Consider the following 21,220-nt stretch of genomic DNA (forward strand, 5'->3'; position numbering starts at 1 on the left):
GGATCTTCCCAACCGAGGTATCAAACCTAGGTCTCCCGCATTGCAGGCAGATTTTTTTACCATTTGAGCCACCAGGGTTACATTAGCTTTAAAGGACAATTTCTTGTGAGATTAGAAAACTTGATCCTCAATTCCAAGACTGAATGAGTCATTACAGTGTCTGGCACTAGAGGGCGCACCATGAGAAGGCTGGCTCTAGGGACTCCCAGGAAGCGCTGAGCGGCTAGACACAAGCATACAGCAAAGAGAGGAGATAAGTTAACTTGCCTGCATGCTCAGTAGCTCGGTTGTGTCTGACTCTTTGCAACCCCACGGACTGGGGCCCACCAGGCTCCTCTGTCCATGGGATTTCCCAGGCAAGAGTACTGGACTGGGTTTGCCATTTCCTCCTCCAAGGGATCTTCCCTACTCAGGGGTCAAACCTGTGTCTCCTGGGCCTCCTGCTTGGCAGGCGGATTCTTTACCACTGTGCCACCTGGGAAGTCCATAAACAGTGAACAGGTACAGTCATTATCATGGGAGCAGACATCACAAGTGACAACAATGTATTAAGAAAAGTTTGTATTTTAGTTTTTGTTATTGTTTCAGTATACCCCTGGTCCAGAATAAATTTAACTTTTCACGTGTATACCATTCAGTCCTCATAACTCTGAAAAGTAGGTATTATTTTCTCCACTTTAAAGGTGAAGAAATCAAGGTCATAAATGCAAAAGTATTTCACTATTAACCACCTTTGAAGCAGCGTTTCCACCTCATAGGGTGTTTTCCTGCTGAAGACAGTTTAATAATGTCCTACATTCTAATTAAATATCTTTCATTTGCAGAATTCTTTAGGAATTGTTTAGTGAAATCTTGGTTACTCTACAATCTCGCTCTTTCACTCCAGGCAGTCCAATATTTTTGCTGTCCCGTGTACACATCTTTTTGGACTCTCCAGTGACTTTCTTCCGACCTCATCTACTACATCCTCCCTTTTCTTTATTCAGCTCTGAGACCACCATGCTTTCAGAGCATCTCCTCTGGCCCTTAGATCCCTGTTCTCTGATCCTGACTACTAGGGTTTGTTGAGGCTGAAGAGTTGCCCAGCAAATGCTGGTTCAGAGTCATTCTCAAACCTTAAGAGGCACCATGGTGCTTGTTCAACTTGCAGAGACCCCATCCCTACGTCAGACACTGTGATTCCTGAGGTCCGAGATAGTGTCCTTGCATAACTGACAAGCATCCCAGGTGACGCTGAAGCAGGTAGCCTGTGAATTTCACTTTGACGAAACAGCTCTTACTGTATTCTTCTGGATGAATTCACACTCATATATTCATCATCGGATGTGATTTGCCATTTGTTGCGATTACTTTAGACATTTTCCCAGGTTGCCTCATTTCTATACATTTTGTTTCTCAAGAGTAAAAGCTCTATTCCCCCCTTTCATACCCACCAGGTCCCTGTTGGGTTTCCCAGCACTTCTCCCTGCCAAAAACACAGCTTCCCCTTGTTTCCCTTACCTGCAGCAGTACCCACTCCCCTTCAAGACTCAGTTCCCACTGCTCCTCAGGAACTGACCACAAGTCCAGGAGAGATGCTCCGGCCGCACGTTCTCATGGGAGCCCACAGCTCTCCCACCAGGGCATGGATAGAGGGCACACCTCTTTCTATTTCAGGTACACGTTGTTATGCGTTTCATTACTAACTTTATTCCAACCTCACCCACTGAATACCTCCTGGATCCCTGTGTGAGGGCAGGAACTTTAGTTTTCTTGCTCATTATTATATCTCAGCACCAAGCACAAAGCCTCATATATACTAGGCACTTCATGATTATTTGTAGATAAGTGAATGAATAAACTGACAAGAATGACTAAGAAGAAAGAAACATAGGAGAAGAAACTTAAAAATATATACACCTTACTTCACAACAGACTGGGAAATATGGAGACAATAACCTTTGGGGCCAAACAAGGCACTTAGGGAATGGTCAAGTGGAGTTGTGATTCCCTAGTTACTTCACCAGCTTCATTTTCCCTCTGGATCCAAGTCAGTTCACTGCAGTACATATGTAGTAGGTGCCTTTGATGTGACAGGCACTCTGCTAAACACTAGAGAAGCAAAAATGTGTGAGACACAGCTCCGGAACTTGCAGGTGTAATATTTAAAGTGAAATCATCTTGTGATCTATATGTCAGAAACCAGAAATGACACTGTTCCACTCGCAAGAGAGTTCAAATGACTCTGAGTCTTATAATTGCCACAACATTTAAGAGAAGTCTTAAAAAGCAATGAGGCAGACTGGGAAAAAAGCCAAGCTTTAAAGTCCAGTGAGCCCAGGTTGGAGAGCCTTGGCTGCATGTATAAAATAGATCTGATAATAATAATGACACTTCTGGCAAATAATAACATTACTGAGCACTGTGTCAGGCACTCTGCTAAGCTCTTTGCGTACACTGACTTATTTAATCTTCTCAGTTATCTCAGTGTTTTCATTAGTCGCATTTTGCTACTTGAAAAACTAGCTCAGAGAGGCTAAGTAGTTTGCCTAAAGTGACATCTAATAACAAATGGCCTAGTTGGGACTTGAATCTGGGACTGGCTGATGAATAAGTAAGATAATGTAGGAATAAGCCTGGTGTGGTTCCTGGCAGATGATAAGCCTTCAATCAAAGGCTTCCAATATACCTATTACACAATCAAGAAGTCCGGGCCCACAGAATTATTGCCTCCAGGGTGAATTAGTATGTGGACGATTCAGCATTTAGGGAAGAGGCCTGGGCTCCTGCGTACATGGCACAAACTGGAGACAAGAAAAGGTGCCAGTTGGCCTCCCAGGGCTGCTGCAACTCCCAACTCAGGTGCCATCCCCATTCCTGGGGAGCCACTGCATCTTAGGATTACAGAGACCTCGCGGGTCACCCAGTCAGGGTCCCCATCTGGTACATGCCTCCCCCTACCCCCTATCACTAAATGGCTGTCTCCACTTCCATCGCTGTCTCAGCCTTACCCCTCTTCTGAATGCCACCTTTTCATTGCTCTCCAGCAAGGACGACAGGGCACAAAGCCCCAGCACCAGAAGTCATCGCAGGACAACACTTTCAGAATCTTCTTAGTCAACCCTGGGTGTCCTGCCTATGCCCTGCCTGGAGTGGGGACCGGTAGGGACAGAACCTTAAAAGAGTCTGGAGCTCCTGGCTCCCTCCTGCGGGATGAGTCATGCTTTGCTGCCTCCCACTTCTGCCCTTGTCCCTCCAGGAGGCAGGGAGCTCGTGTGTGCATGAGTCCAGATTAACACTGGTCAGCAACAAGGTCCTACTGTCTAGTACAGGGGACTGCATTCAATATCCCGTGATAAGCCATAATGGAAAAGAATATAAACAAGAATATCCAGAGATATATAACTGAGTCTTTTCATAGCAGAGCGGAAATCAGCACAACCTTATAAATCAGCTAGACTTCAATTTAAAAAAAAATTTTTTTTTTTTTTAATGGTACAGGCTAGAGAGTTCTTCAGTCCTGGGTAAATGGGAGGTGGGCACCAGGCTGAGAGCTGGCAGGCTTTGGCAGAGAGTGGCTCGGACTCCAGTACTCAGAAGGGCAGGACCACACAAGCCAGCACGCACAGGCCCCTTTTAAAGCTGTTGGGCTTCCCTTCTCCAGGAGATCTTCCCAACCCAGTAGTCAAACCCAGGTCCCCTGCATTGCAGGCATTTTCTTTACCAGCTGAGTCACCAGGGAAGCCCAGGCTCACCCTCAGATTCAATTGACTACTCCAATTTTCACTGAAAGGCTCTCCTCACCTTTCCTTTCACCGACAAGAAAGCCTGGGGAGGGTGGTGTCAGGACAGAATGTGCTGCCCCTGGAAGCCTCCTCACTCGGCTGTCAGCACCGGGGCTCGTCAGTGAGGAGCAGTAACTGAAACCCCACTTCTGACCATACTCACCCACCACTTACCTGTTTGTCTGCTTGCTCTTGGCTTACAGTAGGCAAGGCTAGGCCTCGTTAGCCATTATGAATCAGGACAGCTGTCTTCCTCAAAGGGCCGGGGCAGTCCTTCAGTTTTCGGGTCCCAACTCTCTCATGAAACTATACCAGGATCCTGACCTCACAGGCAGACATGAGTCAGGAATTATGATTATTACCATTTGGTAACCGGTATGTTTACAGGTGCTGGAAAATGTGAAATCGAATTGAATCTGAGGGTGAGCCTGGGCTTCCGTGGTGGCTCAGATGGTAAAGAATCTGCCTGCAATGCAGGAAACCCAGGTATGATCCTGGGGTCAGGAAGATCCACTGGAGACAAGAATGGCAACCCACTCCAGTATTCTTGCCTGGAGAATTCCATGGACAGGGGAGCCTAGCGGGCTACAGTCCATAGGGTCGCAGAGTTGGGACACAAGTGAAGTGACTTAGCATGCAAGCAAGAAGTGAGCCAGGCCTCTCTCACTCAGCCCTCTAGCCTTTCCCTCCTGAGGGGTGGGGGTGCGGCCCCTGCAGAGATTTGAATTTCAAATGTGAACACCTTCCCTGGACCTCATCACCAGTTCTTCCTAACAACCAAAGCTTTCATTGTCTCTGAGACTTGTTCCTAGGATATTTTTAACTTGTCCTTTTTAAAAAAAATTACACCAAGAGGAGCTTAATAAGCCCCATTTAGCTTCTTGTCGGAAAAGAAAATTTGCAGACATTAACCAATGAGTGCTACTGAACACCGTGGCTGGCTGGCCTGCCTCTTCAAACCAGCCTCTCCTCTCCTGAATACAGGAGTTTATATTTGGACAGCAGCCTCCACATGACATCACAAACATGCCACATAGGGTTCATCACGAACTTAAAAGAAGTGGAGATTTGGGTGAGAGGTTCAGGAAAAGACTTCAGGGCTGCAGAGGATGGGCTGGGGGAAGGAGGGAAGAGTTCCTGAGGGATGGGAAGTCCTGCTGCTTAAAGCTGCTTTCAGCACCTCTCGCCGACATGACTGTGCTTCTAACAGCCAGCAGTACAAAGGATAGGAAGCACAGTGAGATTTCAGATCTTTGTTCCTGAACATGTAAAATCAATACACACACACCCCCCACACCACCACCAACAACAACTAGGGTTTCCCTAGCAGCTCAGTGGTAAAGAATTTGCCTGCCAATGCAGGAGACATGGGTTCGATCCTTGGTCCAGGAAGATCCCACATGCTGCAGAGCAACTAAGCCCGTGCACCGCAACTACTGAAGCTGTGCTCTGGAGCCTGCAACTACTGAAGCCTGCGTGCCGTAGGGGCTGTGCTCCACAACAAGAGCAGCCACCACAACGAGAAGCCCTCACATTGTAACCAGAGGAAAAACAAGGCAGCAACAAAAACCTGACACAGCCAAAAATAAATAAATACAATTATTTTAAAAAACAACAATTAAAACAACAAAAAAGAGCGCAGGTGTTCTTTCAGAGCCTTAGACACTATGGCAATAAACATCTCAGCCGTCCACCCACCCAAACCCAGGAGTCCATCTGGGTCAAAGCTGATTTTTGGCAAAGGTTCTCAGCTGTTCTGCAGGATGAAGTTACAAATAACTCACAAATTACAGTGTTGCCACCAGCAGGGTCAACAAAGTCAGGACATTTGCTCTTTGGACTTTCAAGTTAAAGTATCATGGAGGTTTTTCCAGGCATGTGAAGACAGTTCCCATCTCCTGGATGCTCACAACTAGTCATGCAGCTGATCCAAAGTCCACTGATGACCCTCTCAGTCCCAGCACTTGCATTCTTAATTCGTTCAGCCATGGCTTTATTGAGTGGACTCACAGTAAGTGGCCTAGTGGCCAGAACTTTCTGTACGCTGTTATATGCATAATAAGTTGAGTCTGTAATTGCTGCTGGTGATTTGAAAGCCTGGGGAGAAGAGAGGGAAATACTTGCCTTCAGCAGAGAAAGAACTTTCTCCTTGGGTAAAGAGCCCACCCTCCCTGAACTGTGTTAGTGTTACAATGGACCAGTCTTTAGAATCCAGGTTAGTTCAAGCATTCCATGGAATCTTAGATGATAAAAGTGTCCCCTCAGAGATGAGTAAAGTTCTGTTGGACCATCTTAGCTAAATGAAAAGATTTTTAAGATGCTGAGAAATAAAGGAGAAATTTGTAGATAATGGGAGTCACTTTAAAATTTATTACTGAACGTTTGTAGTCAAAATGAACATAGACTATTTATTCATGCTGTATACAACATCAATTAATTAATCAAAAGCAGACAAGAGGAAAAGAGTGCATCTTTTGAGTTGCCACTCAAGTCTAGTGCTTATAATGAAAAAGGCTAAGAATCTTGTGTTTAGCCTTTAAATTGTGTGTTTAAAATTGATGAGCAATTTTAAAAACTCAACAGCCCCATCAGAAAAGTAATTGGCTGAGGACTTCAGTCGCATGTTTGCTAACGAGGCCGAAGACTAAAGCCACAGTATTCACTTCAGGCATAGTATAAGAATAAATTGTGTGTTTTTTCTTATTCAAGGACTTGAACTTACGTGTTGAAGGACTTGTCCTATTGCTACAGAATAGGGTGAAGATGAAGAGTACACCTCTGTCCATGCTCAACTATTCCCTCTGCCCGTGGAAGTCTCCCTGCCCTGTCTATCAAGAGAACTTTTATCCATCCTTTGGGACCCAGCAAAATGATCACCTCTACTATGAAGCCTCCCTTGATACACTAGGCAGCGTAAAATGTTTCTGTTTGCATTTCTTTCTCTGCCCCATCAGACTGTGAGCTCTTCAGGGATCCAGAATCTGTCCCGTGTCCCATTGATGTATGAGCATGATGTTTGATTCACAGCTAATAAGTACACAATAAATAGTGTTATTATTTATAATGTATAAAAATAAATTCCTGTTGAAGGAATGCATGTCTGGCAATGGCAAGAAGAACAGATAATAAAAAGGACTGATGATAGGTAATAATTCATAAATTAATAACCATTGGCTCATCACTGTGCAAGATGGGGGAGCGACGGAAGAAACAGAAGACAGAGGCTAGACCCTGGTTGAGACTCAGAGAAACACCCTTGAAACAGCAGGGGAATCATGACGCAATCTGTGATTTTATCTCACAGTCGATGGTTCAGAGCAGGTAGGAGGGGGCTTTCAGAGCTTGATAATATCAAGGTACTCCCCTACCCAAGAGAATTACCCCAGACCAATGTTTACAAGTCAAATAGCTCTCTGAGTCCCTTTTCTGGGTTGTTCCTGACCCCACTTTACACTCACACCTTGTTCTACTTTGCTTTTCTGAACAGTCCACCACCTTTCTCATCTCCCCAGCCTCCACCCCACTTCCTGTTTTTGCCCTTGAATAGTCTGCAATCCAACCCCCCTCACCAACTCCTAGCCTGTGACTTCTCTCCTCCTTCCTGGCTGCCCTTGCTCAGCCTGACACCTACCAGAGCCCTCACTCTTGAGTCAGGGCAGACCTGAAGGGGTTGGCCCAGTGCCTAGTGTGCAGCCTTTCCTTGGCACTAGAGATCTTCTATAGGGGCCAAAGAGGTTATGGAAGATCTTTGAAAAAGCAGCTGCCCCACCCCACCATGCCCTCTAGGTTCCACACAGGGAAAGGTTCTGCCTCAAACCCAGAATTTGCAGACCTGGCACTTCAATTGCTAATCATTGCTTCATCCCTGCTCTCACTTTTCTTTTGTCCTTTTCTGGCCAGTTATTACGCTTGATGCCCATAGCTTAATGTCACTGTTGGCTTAAGGGTGTGTTAGTTGCTCATTTGTGGCTGACTATTTGTGACCATATGGACTGTAGCCCACCAGGCTCCTTTATCCAAGGGGATTTTCCAGACAAAAATGCTGGAGTGAGTGGCCATTCCCTTCTCCAGTGGATCTTCCCAACCCAGGGACTGAGCCTAGGTCTCCCACATTGTAGGCAGATTCTTCACTATCTGAGCCACCAGGGAAGACCTATTGTTGGCTTTCCAATGATCAATTCGGTGTCCTTGGCTTCTGACCCTAATTTGTCTCTGGAAATGTCTGAACATCCCCTTGCCACCTTGATGCAGCCTTGGGATACAGCACTCCTAAGACAATTACCTCAGGGTTTCACCAGACCTTTGGCTCCACATTGCTATAGTATGTCTCCCCAGGACCTTTCCCAACATCTATTCAGGCAACCTGAGAATGCTGTTACCAAACTAAGGGCACTATAGTGTGCAAAAACCAGCCATCAAGGCAGCAGCTAGAGTACAAGAAATCACAGAAACCATCTAAGTTTGAGCAAGTCGTTGGTCACTTTATTTATACATCTCTAAGAAAGACGTTGTGGATTCTGAAGCTTGCAACCTTATGTGCAATCTCAAATAGCCGGACATTTAAGAGCTCTGTTTGATTCGTGTACCATCGATTTGGTATTAAGGGTCAGATTGTATGATCATTCTATTGTGCATATTAGCAGAATATCTACCAGGTTCTAATTTCCTCTTGCCCTGCTCTAGAGAACTTGGACTAATTCAGCAATCTCTATCTTAAGCACATCTTTGGGGACCAAGTTGATACCAAGGAAAATGATAGTTCCAGTTAAGTGGCTCTAATTCAGTGAGAACTAGAAAAGCTATGAACAACCCCAGTAAAAGCCCTGGGAAAGCAGCTCTTAGTGTGTGGGGTCAAGAAAACAGACTGCTCATGGAGGCTGTATCATTTTCTTTCTCTGGCTACCCTGTGAAAAACAGCTTCAAAGTCTCAAACAACAGCAGAGGTTGATTTCTTGCTCATGTTAGGTGAATATGTTACATAAACAGGAGTCTTCCGGTAAGTGTGCAATGCACTGCCCCAGGCTCAGCCTTCATGCTGGTGGTAACTCTGTACCATGTTTTTTTTAGTTGAAGAGCCAGGCTGAAAGAGCAGCTCTAATCTGGCGTGTTAATATTCTCCAGAAACAACAAAGAGAGAGATGGTGAGCAGCCACAACGGCTATTAGAGCTCTTGCTCAGAAATGGTCTATGCCACTTTTACTCACATTTCATTGGCAAAGCAAGTCATGTGGCCAAGCCTGGGGTTGCTGGTTGGGAAAGCATACATTTCCCACAGAGGAGAATAGCAGATATTGGAAACAATGTCCCAGCTACCACAACCGTGGGCCTTGCACATCATCCCAGTGGTTTCTAGCTAATGCAGAGGAAACCACTGCAAGTTTCTGAGGCAGGCAATGGCACCAAAAAGCTGTGTTACAAGGCCATCTTCTTTGCTTGTAAATACAGATTGGTGGGAACGGTGGGGGTGGGAGGGACTCAAGGAACAGAGAGTGCTATGTGAAGGCCTGAGCTGGAGACCGTTATATTCATTCAAGAGTGAATCAGTGGATTTGGGTTAGGGATTGTGTAGAAAGAATAGAAAGAAACATTTTGGTAGAATACTTATTTTAAAAGCAAAATAGACAAGGCCATTTACCTGGAAAGATATGGGGGCTGGAGGGGTATAAGTCAAAGATGATTCCACGATTTCTCCTCGCTAGCTGGGCTGCGAGGCATTGAAAGATGTTATTGAGTTGATGGTAAAGAGCATCCTAGAGATTTCTCCCAATCAGAGCACACTGATCTTCCACGGTGATGTGCAGCAGCCGTGAGGCAGCAGCTATAAAGGGCACTGGGCCTGCTTGACAAATCCGGGCTGGGCTCCTAGCGCTTAGGAGCTGTGTGGTTAGGGAAAACCCCTTTACTTTTCTGTCTTGGTTTTTGCATTTATTAAAAGGGGGATAGTGATTCATACCTCACAGAATTGCCTTAGGACCACACTCCTATGAAAAATTGCTTTATAGTGATTTATAAGGTATGCCTCTCAGAGAACTGGTTGAAAGCATGTCCTTAGCCTAGCCACCCAATGATTACATACTGCCTTGGATTGTTTGGGGCATAAAGCATGCCATCACCTCATTGTTGAATTCTATTTAGAGGTTTCCTAGTTGAATACCTGGGCGTATAGCCAGATAATGTAAACCATGGATCACAGCCTTGAGAGACTAGAGCAACTAGATAGGCACTTTAAATGTAGGTCTGGTATAAGGTACATGAAGCACTTTTGGAGGAAACATTAAGATGTGGTACAGAGAACTTTGGGCTTTCCAGGTGGCACTAGTGGTAAAGAACCTGCCTGCCAATGTAAGAGACTCTGGTTCGATCCCTGGGTCAGGAAGATCCCCTAGAGGAGGGTATGACAATCCATCCATTCCAGTATTCTTGCCTGGAGAATCCCATGGACAGGGGAGCCTGGTGGGCTACAGTCCGTAGGGTCACAAAGAGTTGGACATGACTGAAGCAACTTAGCAGGAGTACACACACAGAGAACTTTCCCTCTGTTATAGATAAAACAACACGCACAAAATAATAAAGGGCAACAGCACCCTTCCCCCACTTCCCATCCCCATGCCATCACCCAAGACTATCAGGAGTGGCCTGGCTGCTTGTGAGCAGAGTGAGAAGCAGCTGGAAGGGGACAGCAGCAGCTCAGCCCAGCACAAGCTTGCTGTGCAGGAATTAAGCAAGGTTTGGTTGTTCTAGTTGTCAAAAGTGTTGGAAATCTGGATATTTATGTGACATTTCCTGATTATTAAATATTGAGAATTAAAAAAAAATTTAGAAAATATTCTGCAGCTAAAACATCTGCAGGCTATGGGTCCATAGGTTATCACCCAGGCATCACAAAAATAGAAGGGGGAAAAACATGGTTACCCACAGAACTCTCAGTGCATAAGAAAGAGAGATTTTAGGTGGTGGTGGTGGTGGTTCAGTCACTAAGTCATGTCCAACTCCTCGTGACCCCATGGACTGTATTCCACCAGGCTCCTCTGTCCATGGGCTTTCCTAGGCAAGAATACTGGAGTGGGTTGTAATTTCCTCCTCCAGGGGATCTTCTCGACCTAGGGATGGAATCTGAGTCTCCTGCATTGCAGATGGATTCTTTACCGCTAACCCACCAAGGAAGCCCAGAGATTTTAGGAGATGAGGCGAAAATCAGGGAGGGAAGTGGCAAGAGGAACTATTAGCAACCTGGAGATAGACTTCCAGGGGAGATGAGGGAATGAGAGGTCCCTAGTCACCTAGTCTCAGGGATTCAGACACAGATTTAGACTTAGGCTCAAGGTCTTAGCTTGCCTTTGGCTCATGTGTCCTGCCTGGGCTGGGAGAGTGATCCGGACAGAAGCCAGGATGGTTGCCTCCTCCGCCACACTGCCAGGGAGCCCCTCAACACAGGATAGAGGGGACTTTTAGTTTTGTGACTACCTCCATCCTCCACTTTAAGTTATTCCCGGGCCATACTGTTTTGAAGAGCTGTAAGATGAAGTTTCAGATGTAATCGGACATAATAATCTTTCAAACCCAGAATGTTAGCATTTCACCCTTGAGTAAGAAAACCCCCAGGCTGGCTTCTCTATTCCTGAGCTCACATTCCTCTCTCTAGCCCGAGCCCTGCTCAGCCTCATCTTGACAGGCCAGGTCTCTTGCTATGTTCATTGTCTCTTCCTGCGACACAGCTCTAAGCAGACATCCCACATGGGGTCCTGGTCCTGGTGGGGTAGTTTCCGTGTGGGTTTTTAAACATTCAACTCACCACTTGGAAATGGCAATCATTCTTCCTTCTTCTTTTCAAATGACCATATAAATCAGTTTGCTCTGGGAACTGGTTCTGTTTTGTTTTGCAGTCTTGCCTGATTCCTTTTCACAGGGCTCTTTCTCAGGATTTTTGTGTCATTTCAACTTTCAACTGCCAAAACTGTCACGAAGGCCCCCACTTGTTATTTTATGTCACATCAATGCTCTTTTCTTTCACTTAAACTTTTTCTCTTAGCCAGATTAGACTACACAGCCACTTTCCTACACAATAGGATGATGAAGTAAGTAATACGTTAGGAGGAAGTGAATGTTTAATCTTCTCTAACATTCTTTTCACTACTGTGTTACTTCGCTTAAATATTTTCCTTAGTAAGACTATAATTTAGGACTTTGGAATTATTTTGCAATTTTTTGTTGTTGTTGAATCAGATCAGCTTGTTTTCCTCCTCCTGTTTGCTAGAGAACTAACAAAAAGGTAATATTTTCTACAAATATTTTGCCACACACACTACAAGGTTCAGTTTCAGTAAATGCTTTGGATTTGGAGACTCTGAATATTAATGCCTTTCATTCATATTAACAAATTGACAAATACTTAGAGAACAGCATGATATGAAAAAACTCTCTTCCTAGGAAAATTTTCCCCATACTTATATTGATTAAAAATCTGTAATAAATTCATTCATTTATTAAAACATTACCTACTATGTGTCAGACACTATTCTAAATATCTGGGATATGGCAGTGAGCACGATACAAAAAATTTTCTGTCTTTAAAGGGCTTATATTCTGAAAATTCCCTGGTGGTTCAGTGGTTGGGTCTCCATGCTTCCATTGCAAGAGCACAGGTTCAACCCCTGTTGGAAGAACTAAGATCCCACCTGCCATGAAACACAGCCAACTAAAAATATACTAGCAAATAAAGTTGATCATAAAAAGGGCTTATAGTCTAGAAGAGACAGATACTAAATATATATATATGTATATATGATATATATACATGATGAATACTCAGAGGAAAGTAATAAAGCAAGGTAAGAGGAATGAAGTAGGAAGGGAATTTTAATTTTTAGATGTGGTTGTGTTTAGGGGATGCAGATCAAGTAAGAACCTTGCAAACCACTGTAAGGATTTGGGCTTTACTGTGAGTAAAATTGGAGAAGGCAATGGCAAGCCACTCCAGTACTCTTGCCTGGAAAATCCCATGGACGGAGGAGCCTGGTAGGCTGCAGTCCCTGGGGTTGCTGAGGGTCAGACACAACTGAGCGACTTCACTCTCACTCTTCACTTTCATGCATTGGAGAAGGAAATGGCAACCCACTCCAGTGTTCTTGCCTGGAGAATCCCAGGGATGGGGGAGCCTGGTGGGCTGCTGTCTACGGGGTCGCACAGAGCTGGACACGACTGAGCAGCAGCAGTGAGTAAAATGGAGAGCTATCTACCATAGGGCAAAGGAATGAGGTGACTAGACTTACATGGTAAAAGGATTACTTTGGCCGCCATGGAGAATAGCCTGTAAGGGAGGGATGGGACAGGAAAGTGAAATGGAAGCACTAAGACTAGTGAAGTGGCTCTTGAGTTAGGCCAGGAGAGAGAGGATGGTGGATGAAACCAAAGTGCGGCATTGAAGGGTGTGTATTTAGAAGGTAAAGTCAACAGGACTTCCTACAGTTTTGATATTGTTTATGAGAGATGAGTCAAAGATGACTTAGAGGCTTTTAGCCCGAGGAAGTGGAACGTTGGACATGCCTCTTACTCAGACTGGGAAATCTGTGTGGGTTTCACAGGTTTTAGGGGGAAATCAGAGTTTGGTTTTAAACTCAAATGTAAGCTCTATTAGAGGTCTAATGGGAAAATCAAGTAAGCAGTTAGAAACACAACATGGTGTGAAGGAGAGAGAACTATGCTGGATGTGTAAATGTGAAGGTCTTGGCATAGAGAGGGAATCCAAAGCTCTAAAACTGGATGAACTCCCTGGAGGGAGTGCAGTGTTTTGGGAGGAGGGAGGAGGTAGCTTACCAAAGAGGATGGAGTAGTCAATGGTGTCCAGTGATGCTGAGAGGTCAATTAAGGACCAAGAATTGATCACTGTATTTAGCAAAATGACAGTTGTCAGTGTCCTTTGCAAAATCAATTTCAGTGATGCAATAATGGGAGTAAACTCCTGATTAGATTGAGTCGAAGAGAAAATGGAAAGAATTGAATTAGAGATCATAAGTATAAATAATTCTTTTGAGATGTTTAGATGCAAAAGAGAAACAAGAATTGGAGTGGGGAAAGGGTCAAGAGAAATTTTCTTCCTAATGATGGTAGAAATGGTGATGGCAGTCATTCAGTAGCGAGGCAAAGTCAAGGCTATAGCAGACAGGGGTCAATTGCTACTGTTATCATTTGAGATTGAATGAGACCTAGTGCAAAACGAAGGGACTGGCTTTCTGAAAGAACATGGGTAAGTTCATCTGTAATAGTAGCAGGCAGAAAGGCAGAGGATATGGGCACAGATTCTCAAGTGGTTGATTTTGGTGTTTCTTTCTGCTTTAAAAATATTTTTTCCCCAGTGAAGGGAGCACTTAGTCCTGGGCTGCTAATTAAGAAACTGGCTTACCAGATAGGCACTCCTGATTCAATCTGCCTATGAGTCCATTTTAAAAGGCAGAGGTCCATTTCTTTCTTCTCATTGCGGTTGATTAAGACATGTACCCTGAGTTTTTCTAGTTTCAGTTTCACCATGTTATTTCTAACTATAGCAGTCTGGCAATCCCCCTTCCCCTTTGGACCTTATGTCACGTCAGGACCCATGGAGAGTTACCACCCTAACTGGTTCCATTTTCTCTATACTGTTCTACACCCTTTACCTGCTGGTTTCTAGTCTGGTCTCCAGCATTTCCATTTCCTTAGCTGTGAAGAAGGGAGACAGTTTGCCTCCTACCTTCAAATAGGCTGAGAGTTTAAAGAAGTCCAAGAAGTGAAATGGTTTTAACCCATGTAAAACATAGAAGAGGCTAGTGGGAGGTAGCAAAGGAGAAGAAAGATGAGAAGTCTACTGCTTATAACGTGCTTAGGTTGAGCACAGACTATGTATTTTTTCAATTTTATTTTATTATTATTTATTTGGTTACTTCAGGTCTTAGATGCCACACATTGCATCATGCGGGATCTTTTGTTGCAGCGGCCTAGATGTTTCCTAGTTGTGGCCCTGTGGGCTTAGTTGCTCCCAGGCATGTGGGATTTGTTACCTGACCAGGGATGGAACCCAAATCCCCTGCAATGCAAAGCACATTCTTAATCACTGGACCATCAGGAATGTCCTCTATGTAATTTCTAAGCCTTATATGTATGTGAGCTCCCAGGTGTCACAGGTTATATAAGCTGTAGTATTTACAGAATCACCATAGACTCAGAAATCTGATCACACTTACAATATGTGGACATACATACAGTAGGTAACATCTGCTGAACAATACCTATGTTCTAAGCACTTGGCTAAGCCCTTTCCATATGTGAATGAATCCTTGGTCTCACACTATCTGGATGTAGGTGTTATTATCTCCTTCAGAAACTAAGAGAGGCAAGAGAAAGAGAGAGAGACTCACATAATTTGAAATTCCGCAGCTCTCCAGCGTTACTGCCACTTTCCAAGCAAATATATTCCCCATTTATTTGTGTATGGTTATACAGGTACAAGCAGATTTAGCTCCATCCCTTCGGGGCTATTCTTCACTCTATGAGGAATTCATCATGATATGATTCAGAAGCTGTTCTGGTGTATTTGGGATCAATTTACAAAGGTTGATTTCGGCACAACGTTTCAAAACCATGTTTACAGATTACTGAAATTCACATTGCTTACCACATGTTGGGCACACCACTAGGTGACACACACGGGAACAATGCAAAACACACTCCTCCAAGGAGTTCTCATTCTTCTTTAGGAGGAAACTCAATTACTCATTCACTCATTCAATCAGTATTGTTGAGTGCCTTAGGGCATTCCAAATGCTGCTGCTGCTGCTGCTGCTGCTGCTAAGTTGATTCAGTCGTGTCCGACCGACTCTGTGCGACCCCATAGACGGCAGCCCGCCAGGCTTCCCCATCCCTGGGATTCTCCGGGCAAGAACACTGGAGTGGGTTGCCATTTCCTTTTCCAAATGCTACTAAACACAAATCAACTTGGAATTACAACACTTGGTAGAATAAGGCACACATATAAATACCTTTATCTTACAAGGTCTTCAGTATTGTGTTTGTATCTCTAGAGCCAGACCGGTGGGCTTAAAAATCTAGTAAAGCCACTTGAAGGCTGTGTGATCTTGCACTGCTTATAAACTCCTCCAGGCCTCTCTTAAGAAATGAGGATGCGTGCTTAGTCGCTTCAGTTGTGCTGGACTCTGTGCGACCCTATGGACTGTTCACGGGATTCTCCAGGCAAGAATACTTAAGTGGGTTGCTGTGCACTCCTCCAGGGGATCTTCCCAACCCAGGGATCGAACCCACATCTCTTATGTCTACCTGTATTGACAGGCAGGTTCTTTACCACTAATGCCACCTGGAAAGTCCCCCTTCCAAACAAAAAAAAGAGGATAGTATTTCTCTCATAAGGTTTCTGCAAGGACTAAAAGTAGACATATGTACAGTACTCAGAGCAGAGCCTGGCCCATCACAAGCACTGTGTTGGCTGTAGTCACGATCTGTGTGATACAGATTTAACAAGTATTGAAAGAGTTGCCAATTTGTGACCATAACTCAACAAAGGACAGTAAGTGTTAAGTCTCTGTTTACTAGAACTTCCTTGAGGCCTTATTGTGTTTCTCCCACTTGATCCCTGTTGACAGGCCTTGACCAGCCTCAGATGCCTCTTCTATCATATTTCTTCATTTGCAATCCAAAGTCAAGTTAGTTACCCTCCTTTGCTGCCTCCTACTTGTTTGTTTTTCTTAGGGATTAGGGGAAGCTGACATTTTTGCTTCCTAGATCCTCAGAGTGTTCTTCATTATTTGTCATTGGTACAGGACTTAGCAATTTTAATTTTTTTTATTATTTTCTTAACAGAGTAATAGGTACTCAACATAAAAACAATTCAAGCATAGAGAAACTTGTAACAGAAAGCAATGACCCTGATAATCTCACATCCAGAGATAACCACTGTTAACTGCTTATTATATATGCTTCCAGATTTGTCCTAAGCATACATTTAATAACATGTCTATTTTTGACTAAATATGCTTATAAATGGTATCATACTTTTCATATTGTTCTGCAACTTGCTTTTTTCATGTATAGATTTTGGACATTCTTTCATTTTAGTACAAATAGGTCTCTAATTTTTATAAAACAAGTTAAATTTTCTTAACCATTCCCCTACTGGGATTTTGTTATTAAACTTACACACTCTTCTCTGTTTCTTGTCATAAACAATACTGCAATAAATATACCTGTACATACAGCTTTCTACACGCTTGTAAATGCTTCTGTAATATATGATTTTTGCACACATATGGCCAAAGTAGAAATCCCTCGAGGTGAAACAAAATCCCTCACATATTAATTTCATCCAAAATTGCTAAATTGTCCTCCAAATGGATTTACTCAATTAACACTCACATTTATGAGAATACGTGCCTGTTTCTCTACATTTGTTTTTTGAGCACTACTTTTTTCCTTTCTCAATTTATCCCATTCTTGAAATCACAGTTCTCTGAAGTCTAAAATCATACTTTAAAACTCAGGGAAGATCAAAACGTGGAACAGTGTTTTTACAAACAGCAAAACATTCCAAATTAATCATAGTAGTGAGGTGTTTTCCATCAAAATATCACACCACTAGATGTTAACAGTTTTAAAACAGCACCAACCTCCCAGATCAGCGAATCTGGTACTGTAATTAGATCACGGGACACACAGCTCCTGCCTACACACCTCCTTCTTGGCTCAGTGTGTGGACAGGACAGGCTACTGGCACCAAGGCCAGGACAGGGAGAGTGAGAGAGCAAGAGGTGAGAAGGGCTCAAAGGCTAGTGTCATCCTGCAAGCAGTCTAGGACTGTCCCTTGAGTGTGCGCTGGAGCTCTGCTCATACTCAACCTCAGAGCTGCTCTTCTTTACTTCCAGGGTCAGGGGAACAGGTGTTCACTCTCTGAGGGTCAGTTCTGCTCCCTTGTCTCTGAAGACTTCCCTGAAACCCTGAAAACGAATCTCTACTTTCTCACTGTATCTGAACTCCCACCTTCCTGAGTACCTGTAACATTTTTGCAACATGCTCATGAAGAACGTTTAGATGCTTAGGAAACGTTGATTGAACATTCACTGACATGGAGACATCTTGGTAGAAGAGATGAGATTAAGAATCTGCCTGCAATGTGGGAGACACAGGTGTGATCCCTGGGTCAGGAAGATCCCCTGGAGAAGGAAATAGCAATCCACTCTAGTATTCTTGCCTGTAGAAGTCCATAGACAGAGGAGCCTGGTGGGCTACAGTCCATTGTGGTGCACAGAGTCAAACACGACTGAGCACATAGACTCATTATTCATGGAAACAGGTAGCTTCAGATAAAAGGAGATATTATGATACTGGGCTGGAACCATCTGCCATGTTAAAAACCAACACTTCCAAACATCCCTCGTGACGTTATTTCTTGATTCCTGCTTCTCCCCACCCATGAAAAAGACTTCAAATATACTTTGATCTTGCAACAAAAACAAGAGGGAAAACTATCAGGTTGGGAAACACGGTTTAGCGGAGGACAAACTTTTCATCTGCCTGCTTCAGATGCAAGACATCTTTGGCAAAAAAGAATGGGGTCGGGGGAATCGGGGAGAGCAGATTCAGATAAAAACAATAAGTGACTCTCTCTTGCATCTTTAATAGCAGAGACAGAACAAATTAGGGAAGCTATTCGCGCCAAGATAAAGTTGTGTGTGCCCTATATCCCAGGTAAGTACAGTTGGAAGCCGCTGAAATGACTTTTCGGCAAATTTCCCCCTACCATTTCATGGCATACCCCAGCCCCACACCCGTCCTACTATCAGAGTTCCAGTTGACAGGATAGCCCCAGGAAGGGTGAAGGTTCCTGAGATAGACTCTCGCCAGCCTGGCGACACTGGCCGCCGGGCATCGTGCCCGGCCCAGGTGGGCATCTCACTGATGAGCAGCTGTGGGGACGGCGAGCTCCGGCAGCCGCCCCGACCCCGCCGGGTGCACCTGCGCGCGGTGCAGCCGCCTCCCGCCGCCAGTGCCCGACCCCCGGCCACCGAACTCGCCGCCCCTCCCCTCCAGTCAGCCCGCACGGCGGCGGAAGCGCCCCGACCCCCGGCAGGCACCGGAGAGCCGCGGGGGAAGAGAGCTCGCCATCACATGGAGGCCCGGGCCCGCCCCCATTGGCTGCGGCCGAGCCAGTGGCGGCGCTCGCCGGCTGCGGTTGGTCCCGAAGCTGCAGCGCCTGCACGGGCCCGGAGTCCATGTTACGCTTTGTCTAATTCCCCCCGTTACAGAGTCATGTGCTGCTGCTCCCGTCGCCGCCGCTGCCGCCGCCCGTGGTGCCCCGGCTCCTCCGCCGCGCTTCGAGGTGGCAGCCGCGGGCGGGGCCGCGGGAGCAGGGTGCAGGGCGCCGCGCGCCTCCGCCGCCCCGGCGCGTCCGGGAGCAGCAGTAGCCGCACGCCGCAGGTGATGCCGCCACCTCCCGCCTCCGCCTAAGCCGGGGCTAGGCGGCCAAAGCTGCCCGGGCTGCCCCCCAAGGTTGGTGCGCGCCTCTCCCGGGCAGGGGCCGGGGATTGTGCCAGTGGAGCCGCGCCGCAGCCGACACGCGCCACCCCGGCGCCGGCGACCTGCCCCGCGGCGCCGCGGCCCGAGCGGAGGCTGTGGCTGGGACCTCGCGGGCTGGGGGACGCGGGCGGCAAGCGGGCCTGGCCGAGCGCTAGCCTCGGTCCCCGAAGATCGTTCCGCTTTCGGCAATTTGAGCGGCGGGCGCCGGGGCCGCGGGGTGGGCCCCGTGAGAGGACCGTGCCGGCCTGCGACCGCCTCTCTCCGGCTCCCCGCCACGCGCGCTCCCTCCTCTCGCCTCCCTCCGCCCCATCGGAAGGGCGGGGAGACCCGGTTACGGCTCCGCTGATTCTTCCCGGAGGTGGGTGTTTGGTGTCTGGCCTCGCTGGCCCGCTGCCCAGAAGGTGAGCCCTTCAACTTCTCCAGAAACGCCTCCCCTCCCGCCTCCTTCCCGCGCGGGGTGGGCTGGGCTGGGAAGTGAGGGCGCGCCCCGCCCCCAGCGCGAGGGGGAGGGAGCCGGGGGCCCGCAGGTGCACCCAGCCCGCCGCGGGCCATCTCCGGGTTGGGTACCGGTATAATCCGCTTCTAGCTTGTTTGGAAGCGTGGGCACTTGGGAGCCGGACTTCTGCGCGAATCCCTTCCAGGGGCTTGGAAAGGAGGAGGATTGGGGGTGGCTGCTCAGAGAATCACACCTCCGCTGACTGGAGGGTTCATAGGGGCCTTCCTGTTTCTCTCCCCCTTTATTTGGGGGTATCCCTCACGGATAAAGAGATGAGTTTTTTTAGTTTCTTAAAAAGCCAGCTGCAGTAAAGAAGAGCTGCCCCAGGTCGAGGGGAGGAGAGGTAGGTCCCTGCTGGAGAGGTGGGGTGTGCGGCCCCACTTGGATACGAAGTTGGGGTGTCTGTGTCAGGAGGTGGGGAGGTGGGATTTCAGGAAAGAAAAAGTGCAAAGGTGAGAGGGGTGGAGTACTCAGGAGGTGGGCAGAAGGAGGGCGAATAGATACTGGGGAGCCCTAGCCGACCATGGGGCCCAACTTGAGCCCCTTGGACTTCTTCTGTTTCGCAGACTTCCTCCTTTCCTTCTCCTTGACTTAGGAAAAAAAATATTTCTTGTTGGGCAAAGAAAGCTTTGAGGACATATTTTGAAAGAGATTCAGGAGTAAAGAGGGAGCTGACTTCTGGAAACTTTCTTTAGCAGCTTTGCTAATAAAATTCTAGTCCGGCTGCGTTTGTTGAGCACCTATTACGTGTTCTGCGCTGGAGGTCGGAAGAGTCTGGGCAGCCAGGGAATTCCCGGTTGCAGTTCTGGGGAGGGCTGTTTACCGCATAAACAACCAAAGGGCGCTTCCAAGAGCCAAGAATGACTGTGATTCAGACCTTCCCCTCCTGGGCTCTGGGGCCTCTTCATGGTACAGACCTGTGGGAAGAACTCTCACCATACCCAATAAATGGGGTCTTCAGGCAGCATTTATTTTTACATCTCGTTAAGACTGACCAGACACCTCCCATCAGCTAGTGCAGGGTGAGAATCCTCTTTTCCTGTCTTCTACACCCACTGACTAAAACCCTGTTAGAATACAAGAACAAGATAGGAAGGATCCAGAGATAAAATCAGGTAGAATAAGGTGCCGACAAAGTCTTTGGTCTCTGTCGGTTAGTAACGGAGCTGCCCATGAAATGATTAGGTAATCCATGGAGCTGGGAAAAAAGCAATCCAAAATCTTGAATTGGCATGGTTTATTTATATATTTGAACATTTTATCTTAGATTTGTCTCATTTCTATTGAGGGCGTCTGAGTGTGTACTTTGTTGATTAAAACCTGACACATTAGAAAGTTGGAGAGGAAGCTGTCCTTACATGACCCAGTCCCCCATTCTCTTAATGATCCTGTGGAGTGGTGTATGATG

The 21,220-nt window shown here is 46.2% G+C and overlaps 1 protein-coding gene across 1 annotated transcript in view; it reads left to right on the top strand.

Annotated features, from left to right (window-relative positions):
- The window catches only part of LRRC8D (leucine rich repeat containing 8 family member D), a 131,617-nt gene continuing 129,701 nt past the window's right edge, over positions 19,305-21,220 (top strand). Inside the window, exon 1 of the mRNA XM_018045729.1 lies at positions 19,305-19,717. The gene's annotated coding sequence lies outside the window, so the exon portion shown is untranslated. The remainder of the gene's footprint in view (positions 19,718-21,220) is intronic.

Source organism: Capra hircus, chromosome 3, assembly GCF_001704415.2.
Source record: "Capra hircus breed San Clemente chromosome 3, ASM170441v1, whole genome shotgun sequence".
In the NCBI taxonomy this organism is placed as follows: Eukaryota; Metazoa; Chordata; class Mammalia; order Artiodactyla; family Bovidae; genus Capra; species Capra hircus.